Raw genomic sequence first — 9,845 nt, 5'->3', positions numbered from 1 at the left:
CGGTGAGGTTCAAAGGATGGACGGTGTTATTCAGTCAAACGGTAAACCGTCATTCGTCTTCCGTTTAGCGTTTAGGCCGTTTACACGGTGTTTAAATGGAGTTAAATAGTCTAAACGGTTTTGCACTGTAATTATATTAAGACATTTAAAAGTAGGATTTCAATTCAGTATAAATTTAAAAAGTAAAGTATTTGAATTCGTATCTGATATCCGTGAAATCGTCCGGACATCCGGTAAAACGTTCATGTCAGTATTTCAGCCCCTCCGAACGGACGGACAGTCGGATTTTTATCCGACCGTTTGCATCCCTACCTGGACGCGCTCCAAGTAAAAGCAATGCTTCGACCTTCATCTTCCTCGGTCGTACATTCTTCGTGTTCTTCCTTCTGGGGGGTGGGGTGTGTGTGTGTGTGGTCAATCTCGCCGCCGGGAAGGTCTGGCGGCCGCCAGGCCTCACTAGCAGCCTGTTCGGTTGGCTGGTTCATATTGTTGCTGGTTCGTGAAGAAGTACCGCTGGTTGGTTTGTGTGAGAGAAAAATACTGCTCCGGCTGGAAATTTACGATCGTTTACGACAAGCCACAGCCAAACGAACATGCTGTAGATTGGTGGATCCACCCCTGTCCATCACTGCATTGTCATGCGGACGTCACGTACTTCAGGTTGCCATTGGTTCAGCTCGTATTTGCAGGGACAGGATGGGCACGCACTGAGAGAAGCCAGTGGTGCAAGTTCAGCTGCTACTCATGGTCGCCGAGTTTGAGTAGAGTAAACAGCTTAGCAGAGCAAGGGATGCATGGGCGCCCCGAGAGCTGCAGTTATCTCTGATGAAGCAGATACTGCAGGAGCGAACTTTAGAATACGGGTTATGTACTTTAATTAGTTGGTTACGCTAGATGTTAACTGTTGACTTGCCACTTATTTTACTTTAGTATTAATTGTAAATACTAAATAATGCAAATGTGATGAAGTACGTTTCCTTTCGTAGCGTACGTGTGTACCTCTATGACTTGATCTTACGGGTTAGTGTAGCTCGTGGTTGGCTTTAGGATCTTCTTGCGACCGCCGAGTTGGTGCCGTGTTGATCGAAAGGACGATGCGTGGTACCAGCTGGACGGTCGAGGTGGTATCCTCGCAGTTATATTATCGTAGCATTATTTTTCTATTATATTACAATACATGTTTATTTACTTGTGTAGAAAAGAGATGCAAAGTTACGGTACATATAGAAAGTATAACAAATTCCCTTGTATGTGAAATGTCTTGCAATGGGATTAACACAGCATGCAATTAAATGTTTCGCTATGAAGCCCTGGCTAGTTGAGTACAAAATGTTTCGATATATATAAGCTTGAAATTTATTATACATAGAAGTAAAAAAAAACAATCTAGCTAGCTACGAGAGTGCAAACTCGATCAGCTCAAAGGATGCAACGGGCCAATTGAGCCACCGCATGATTGGGCTTGTTGGGCCGCTGCATGATGGCAATGGACACATCGTTGGGAAACAGGTCCTTGCGCACGAAGGCGTGGTACATGGTTGCCACCAGCACACCGGTGACCGTGACGGACGCGATCCCGCCGAGCCCGATCGCCAGCGCCCGGCTGACCAAGGTGTTCACCGACGACGCATACATGGTGGTCGCGATGGCCGCCACGCTCGTCGTCGGGAACGTGTAGGCCCACCACGCCAGCGAGAACCTGACTCCTCTGAAGAACAAGTTGATACGGACCACCAGCGACATGAAGAGGAAGAGGGAGATGAAGTAGGGGATCTTGGCGCCAAAGCCGAACTCGCCGCAGCGCACCGACGAAGTTGCCGACGACGGCCAGGTGGCTCGTCGGGTTCGCCACCTTGGACAGCCGGCGCCCGCCGCCGGACATCCACTGGCCGTAGATCTTGAGGTCGAGCAGCAAGATCGGGGTCATGAACACGTACCAGACGACGTGGCTGTCGTGGATCGCCCGCACAGGCCGCGGCAGGCCCTTGACGAGGAAGAGGCAGGCGACCCACGGCGCGAAGAAGAAGTGGACGCGGATGGGGTCGCAGAACTCGTGGCGCACCGCCATTAGCAGGTAGACGGAGGAGGCGAAGGCCGTGAGCGCCACAGAGACCCACCAGAGCGCCTGGTTCACGGCCGGGCTGACGTGGAGGAACGCCAGGGAGGGCTCCGACTGCAGCGACTTCCACAGCATCGCCTGGCTGCTGACGCCCAGGCACATCCCGAACGCGCTCACCGGGAACCGTAGCAGGAACGGCCACGTCTCGTCGCCGGGCAGCGTCGACACCTCCGTCGCTCTCAGCGTCTCCAACTCCAGTCCTTGCAGGGCGGAGAAGTATCGGTCGGCGCTGGGGACCTCGTTCTCGTTGTCGCCGTCGCCGTCGCCGTCGCCGGTCGCCTCCTCCTCCTCGGAGATCTTCGAGTCTGCGACGTCCTCGATCTCTGCCAGATGAGGGTGAAGGGTGGAGAGCTGGCGCTCGACGCGGCTGCCGCTGGAGAAGGTCTTCAAGTGATCGAACCGGCGGTCCCGCCACAGCTCCTCGGTGCTGATCGTCAGCGTCAGGTGCCCCGTCTGATTGAGCAGCTGCGGCGCCTCCGCGGAGGCCCCGTGGTGGTGCGCGTCGAGACTGACCTCTGTCGCCATGCGCACGATGGACGCGCACGCGCCGAGGTGAAGCCCAGACGGCGACGACGGCACGCCGCTACATGCAATGGAGTACGGAATGTCGGTCTCTTGGACGTGAGCTTGATCGCCGAGCGCCGCCGCCTGCGCACTCACCGTCACCGCCACGTCCGCCTCCTTCCTGGCCACGGGAGAAGCGCCGACCATTCCCGCCATCCGGATGCTCTTGCTTTTGGCAATGGCGGCTCAGAATCGCTTGCGTGACTGCTACAATGTGTAGCTCAGCTCGCTAGTGAGTAGTGGATGCGCCGCAGTGCCAAAGCGTCGAGATTACAGGGGAGAACTGGAGAAGTTGTAGTTCTACTTGGTTAGAGGGGGTTTCTACTTCTACTTGATGCAGCCATGTGCATATCTGGAAAATCTCTATCTCTAGTTCTCTATCTACAACTAAATATCTCTCTCTTCTCTTCTATCTACATCTACATCTCTTCTTTTCTCTATTGTAACACTTCTAGATGCTACGAGGTTAACTTTAGTACTGGAATTATAACCGGATACAAGGACAGCGGTAAGGGTGGTCGCCGGAGTTCTCGAGCCGCAGGTCGCCGCCTAAAAAACCGACGCCAACCAAGACAACATCTATCTCCATCAATGTACAACTAAAAAGCCGCAAATGTTAAATGTCTATCTGGAATAGGATTGGGAAGAAACTAAATAAAAAGAGAAAAAGGCTTTTGTCTGCTCGGAGCATATATTTATAGTGTCATGCCATTATATTGTAGGCATACAAGCATAAAAAGGAGTAAAATTTATGGACGATCCTTGAACTTAACGATAGATGTCATTTAGGTCTCCAAACTCTTGGTTTGTATTTTTGGCTCCATGAACTTGGTTTGGCTATCATTTAGATCCAAAACGGGCGCAAAACCCTATATAATAGGTGATGTGGCAATGCCTCCTCACCGGTGAACATGGAGGCGACGATCATTCTCATTCCTAACCACCCGCGCACCCCTACGGTGCCTTTCTTCTCTTCCTTTGAGGTGCCAGTAGAGAGGCTAGAAACTCCTTTTGTTGTCTGGGCTTCCACTGAAGGTTAGAGTTTTTTTTTTTTTGAAACCACTGAGATCGCCTTTTGGATGCACTCCAATTGAGGTTTGAGATGCTATTGTTGGCATATTACAAGTGGTGGGGTTGGTTTCATAATCACAGCAAGGTGAAGTTAGCATGTGGAGTATTATTTATATTATGATAATTTATTTAAACTAGTAAACAAGCACGTGCGACACACACGGAGGATGTCAAAAGAAAATTCATTTATAAAGGAGGAATTCTAATTGGCATTAAAATTCTAGCTTTTTTGAATTGAAAATTCAACTACTCAGTTACCGGTGCCAAATTGGAAACCACACCCATCTATACAAATGAGAATACTTTGAAATAATAGGACAATACCCTGATTTAGAATAAACTATCAAGCTGCTATACAGTAGGCTACATTACAAACTCCTGATGCATGAAGTACATAAACATTTATCAGTTATGAGCAAATATCCCCATCTCTCACATCAAACTACTTGCAGAGCTTGTGATTGAAGTATGTTTTTTTTTTTGACCGAATTGTGATTGAAGTATGTTGACTTGACGGTGCAACTTACCTTACCCTCTTACCATCATCAGAGCCTGTCTTCCTTGTGTAATGGGATGCTTAGTATAATCTCACCATCTTCCCATTGCCCTCCTACTACTCCTCACATCCTCATACCACACTTCAAATATCTTTCTAAAATATGGACAAAAATAAAGATTATCACCCCATAAAAATAATCCAATATATCAAAAGAAACCTTACTAAAATTTTGATTTATTCAAAGAAACCTCAGATACTGTAGAAGCTTGGATGTTACCAAAATGGCTTGTACTTGAAGCTGTTTTTAATTTTGGGATCAAGGTTTGCTCACTAAAGTTACCTTTTTAGCCCGTAGTAGAAAAAAGAACTATAATTTGTAGGATAGTAAATAGAATCGAACGATATCATATCCAGATGTTGATACAAAAATGTGACGATGTGATCAACACACAGTAAGCCGAAAGATCTGAGTGGAACGAGACTAAAGATCTGCTTGGCTTCAACACAGAACTAGCCGATTCAGAAAATCCAACGACGTGCCAGTTAATTTGGCCTGCAATTAACAAGGAGAGAAAATCTTATCAGTAATTTAAGGTGGAACATGTCGGTGTTGCACCAAACAGTTTCAAATGTACGGCTAGATAGCCGATTCAATGAGGCTATCGACTAAATAGTCGATATCCAGCATATCCATAAAATGAAGATCTTTAAATCAAGGATTATTAGCTAATATTAAATGATAATGATATGAATCAAAATAACCGATGTTCATGGAACATCAGAAAGCATCATTGGCTAAATGGAACATGATCGATATAAAGCGTCGAGCCGATAAGTCTGATGAAAAGAGTATAACATGTGAACAAATCGACTATCTAATATAAATAAATCCACAAACAGTTTTGAGTCTAATCTATTATCATCAACAGTGAGGTTCGATCGGATCGATGCAACTATGATAACGATAATAAACTAAAGCCAAAGAATCTATAAAATCATCTATATGTTGACAGATTCATAAAAACATGTTATATGTGTGAGAGTATAGGCAAATCGGCTAAAATAGCCGATGCAGTCATAGCAAACAAACAAAGTACATATCTTGATCATGAACAAGATCACTAATCGATAACTTCTAATCTAAAGTCTTACTAGTGAGGTTCGACCGGATCGATACAGATATGGTAGTGTCATTAGATTATATTTCATTAACTAGTGAGTTTATTCAAGATTGAAACATGTCTTTGGATGCATACTATGCTTGACTGGAATAGAGATAAAACAGCCGATCTAGCGGAATTAAGCTATCAATTATAAGATTTGAAGCGTGACCGGATCAAATGATGACCAATTAAGATGATATGATGTCGATCTATCTCTATCTCAATCGAGTGATTTTGGTATAATTAATAAAATATTAATTACAACAAGATCGATAATGGGTGAATCAACCAAAAACAGCATGAAAAATCGTACCAATCTTAGCAGATTCGATAACTAGTGATATTGTATTAAACAACAAGTTATTTAACACAACATCGATAACTTTGATCTATATTATGATTCATAAGAGATCAATCAGCTGATGCAGCCTTACAAACTATGATATAGATCGATAGCTAACTTATATTATGGATCATAAAAGATCAATCAGCTGATACAGCTTTACAAGCATAATACAAGTCATAACGGTACTCACAAGCAAGCTGGAGGTCTATCAGTCGATGCATCCCTGTTTGTTGAAGAACTCACCGAGATCTACACAACTCCTACTCCTAATACGATGACGAAAGCCGAAAAGATTGTATTGATTGAGTGTTCATTTTTTCTTTACAATAACCAGGGTCTACTATTTATACCCAGAACCTAAACATGAATCCTACTCAAATACGATTCATTATAATTCTTCGAATAAAAGAAAACTTTCTAACTTAATAATAACCTGGACCTCAATTTTTCATATTTGTAGAGTCCGACACATCTTCTTGGCGCCACTCAAACATAGCCCATTGACGCCGTCTGCTGACGTCATCCATAAAATAGCCGATTCTGATATCACATCTAAATCAGCTGATACCGATTCACATTTAATCAATTCCTTGATGACACAATCCTAGAAGCTTCGAGTTTCCGCGTTCCTCTTCTCAAAATTTGGTGTAAACATATGCCCCCAATTTTGGGACAAAAATAATTTTATTTCAAAATTCCTATTCATCTGTTCACCGCGTTGCAACCGCTCATTCCAAAATAAACCCATGGCTCCTGATCTCTCGGGCCAAATTCTATGTAATACCCCAACAGTATCATTTCCAGCTTGCTCAGCCTGCTTACTTTCCCCTTCTTTCTCGAGCAAATTTCAACAGTCAAAGCCGCCACCACCAAAGCCTTAACCCTAGCAAATCCTCTATTCTACCAAACTGCCATTCAAGTAACCTTTCTCAGATTTAGATCCATTTTGGCTACAATGGCAACCAACAACCACGTTCCTGAGGTATGCCTTCAAACTTTCGCCTTTCAAGTGTTAGCTGCTACTCTGTATTTTTCTTTTTCTTAAATTCATCCCAACTAGTTTCTAAGAAATGAGGAACGAAATTCTGATTCCATCAGCTGTTGTTCCTAATGCCTATTACCTTGGACCCATGGGTGACCCTGATCCATCCGATTTCATCAATCAAAAAACCAACCGAATCCCCTTCAAACAATCTATAGTAGATTTGCCTTCTTAGAACACCAAAACTCTCTTTAGAAACTAGCCCAAAATGCCTAAGGGATGAAGGGATTGGTTCCATAGGATATCAGAGAAAAAGGCTAGAGATTGAGAAATTTATGACTTGAATCAATGCCTGACACTCTCACTGTCTGGAATGGAGAGGAATGACTCACTTCTGATTTCTGCATCTTACTTTTGGTCCAACACTTTGAATACTTTTGTTTTTGGTCACGGTCCAATGACCATCACTTTGGTCGATATTTACATGTTGACCGGCCTTAGAATAACAGGATCAGTACAACCCTATGATTTTTAAGTGCTGGGTCCAAGAAATTAGCTAAAATATCAGACTGCACAAGATGTGCAAGCTATATTCTGAACCATATTTGGGATAGATCGATTGTTGATGAAAGAGAGCATGTAGCTTTCTTGAACATGTGGCTAGAAAAATTCATCTTTTGTGGGTCATCTTGCGGACCAACTTATAATCATAAATACATGACAAAACGTCTAGCAGCCGACAATAAAATCCCCCTCGGAAAATATCTGCTAGGGTCTGCTTATCACCTGATGCACCAAGTATCTGTTCAATTACTGAAAAATGAACTAGTGCATACCATCAGTGGTCCTTGGTGGTTAATACAATTGTGGCTGAATCTGTACATACACAACATTGTAAGACCCAATCTTAGGAATCTGAGCTTACCTTCTTCCAACTTTGCTGAAGATTATAAAGAAAAAGAAGGAAGAACTCGACAGTATATGAATTATGGTGAAGCTGCATCAGCCATAACAATTGCTGTTGATATAGGCCACATTTTCAAGAAATTTTTCAGAGGATTTGATGCAAATATCTTGACTTGGCCGCCTTATGATGAGGATAAAGACAATGAACTAGTTCTGCCAGTCAAATTTCGGTTTGAATCAGGTTGCTCAGATGAAACAGCTGCTGCAATTTTTAGTTGTATTATCAAACCCTGTGTACTGCCAGCCGAATTTCACCATGGTCGTGGTAAAATGGCTACTGGTTCTTTTCTTCCAGATAACCTTCCAACTTATGAATTCTATAATTCTTCTTTTGTGGCCCGTCAATTCGGCCTTGGTCAACTACCTCCTCGGTTATTCTTTAGGAACACTCTGAAGCCAAGAGAAGGTATCAGTGAGATGATAGAAGCTTCTAGAGTTTTTCAACTAGGACCAGACCTTCCTTCTTTTTGCCTGCATGAATGGACAAGAGCTACCTTCTTCTCAAATTTATTTGATTCCTGGTGGCAAGAATGACACTCTCACCTCTTCTGCAGTCCAATTCATCCCAACTGTTTAGCCATGGATGAAGAATTTACTTCTGATAGTGAGGTAATTTACTACTTTTCTTTGAGAATGATTATCTAACAAGTTCTACTATCAATTCATCTAACAAATTCTTTTGTAGGATACCGAATGTAAGGTCGAGATGGCGGACTAGAGGGGGGGTGAATAGTCTTTTCTAAAATTAATCGAGTCGGCTAACCGAAACAAGTGCGGAATTAAAACTATAGGTCTAGCCAAGACTACACCCCTCTATCTATATTCTCTAGCACCTTCCAAAGATACTAATTGAGCAACAAAGGTGCCAGGCTAGCTAGAGCTCACCTAACCAATTCTAGAAGCAAGGTCACACAAACCTATGCCACTAGTACTTTAAGCAATAAGGGAGCTCCTATACATGCTAGTAAGCAAAAGCACAAAGCCACCTAATGCTTACTAACAATGCTCAATAACAAGGCAACCAATGCCAAATTAGAGAGCGCAATTACTTAGCTACACAAACTAAGCAATGTGACTAACAAGGTCACACAAACCAAATTAGCCACGCAAGGGAGCTACTTCTATGCTACACAAGCAAGAAGGTAACTAGTAAGCTACACAAGCTAACCAATTATAAGAGCAACCACACAAGCACAATGTATGCAAAAGTAATTATAAGCTTGTGTAACGAGGATGCAAACCAACGGGAAGAACAAGGTTGACACGGTGATTTTTCTCCCGAGGTTCACGTGTTTGCCAACACGCTAGTCCCCGTTGTGTTGACCGCTCACTTGGTGGTTCGGCGGTTAATTGGCATTACCCGCCAAGCCCGCACGTCAGGCACCGCAAGAACCTACCCCGAAAGTGAGGGTAGCTCAATGACACGCTCAACTAGAGTTGCTCTTCGCAGCTCCCGCGGGGCGAGCACAATGCCCCTCACAAAGCTCTTCTCCGGAGCACCGCACAATCTTCTTGCGGGCTTCGACGGAGACCGCCACCAAGCCGTCTAGGATGTGGCAACCTCCAAGAGTAATAAGCACCACCGGCTTGCAACTCGATCACCTAGTGCCACTCAATGCAACCTCATGATGCAATCGCACTAGAATCTCTCTCTCACACAATCGAATGATCACTATCAAGTATATGTGAGATAGAGGGCTCCCAAGCACTCACAAGCATGGACACAAAGTCCCCCAAGGTGCTCAGCACTAGCCATGGCTGAGGCCACCTTCTATTTATAGCCCCAGGGCTAAACTAGCCGTTACCCCCTTCACTGGGCAAAACTCAGGACGACCGGACGCTCCGGTCGTATCGACCGGACGCAGGACTTCAGCGTCCGGTCAACGGATGCTCGCCATGTGTCGCCTCCATTCAACCTCAGTCACTTGATCTCAACGGTCAAGTGATGACCGGACGCAGCTGCTTAAACTGACCGGACGCAGCAACCCCAGCGTCCGGTCGTTTCTAGTAAGGTACCAGTCATGACCGGACGCGTCCGGTCGATCATGATCGGACGCAGCATCAGTGTTCAGTCCTTCTCCAACTTCTCTACGTCACCTACGTCATCGTACGTCAGCCTGACCAGACGCACCCTG

At 44.5% G+C, this 9,845-nt stretch overlaps 1 pseudogene; it reads right to left on the bottom strand.

Moving 5' to 3' along the window:
- Positions 1-1,419: 1,419 nt before the first annotated feature.
- On the bottom strand, positions 1,420-2,830 carry LOC136510386 (S-type anion channel SLAH3-like; annotated as a pseudogene).
- Positions 2,831-9,845: the final 7,015 nt, after the last annotated feature.

Source organism: Miscanthus floridulus, chromosome 16 (assembly GCF_019320115.1).
Source record: "Miscanthus floridulus cultivar M001 chromosome 16, ASM1932011v1, whole genome shotgun sequence".
NCBI lineage: Eukaryota > Viridiplantae > Streptophyta > Magnoliopsida > Poales > Poaceae > Miscanthus > Miscanthus floridulus.
This window is presented reverse-complemented; position numbering and strand designations above follow the sequence as displayed.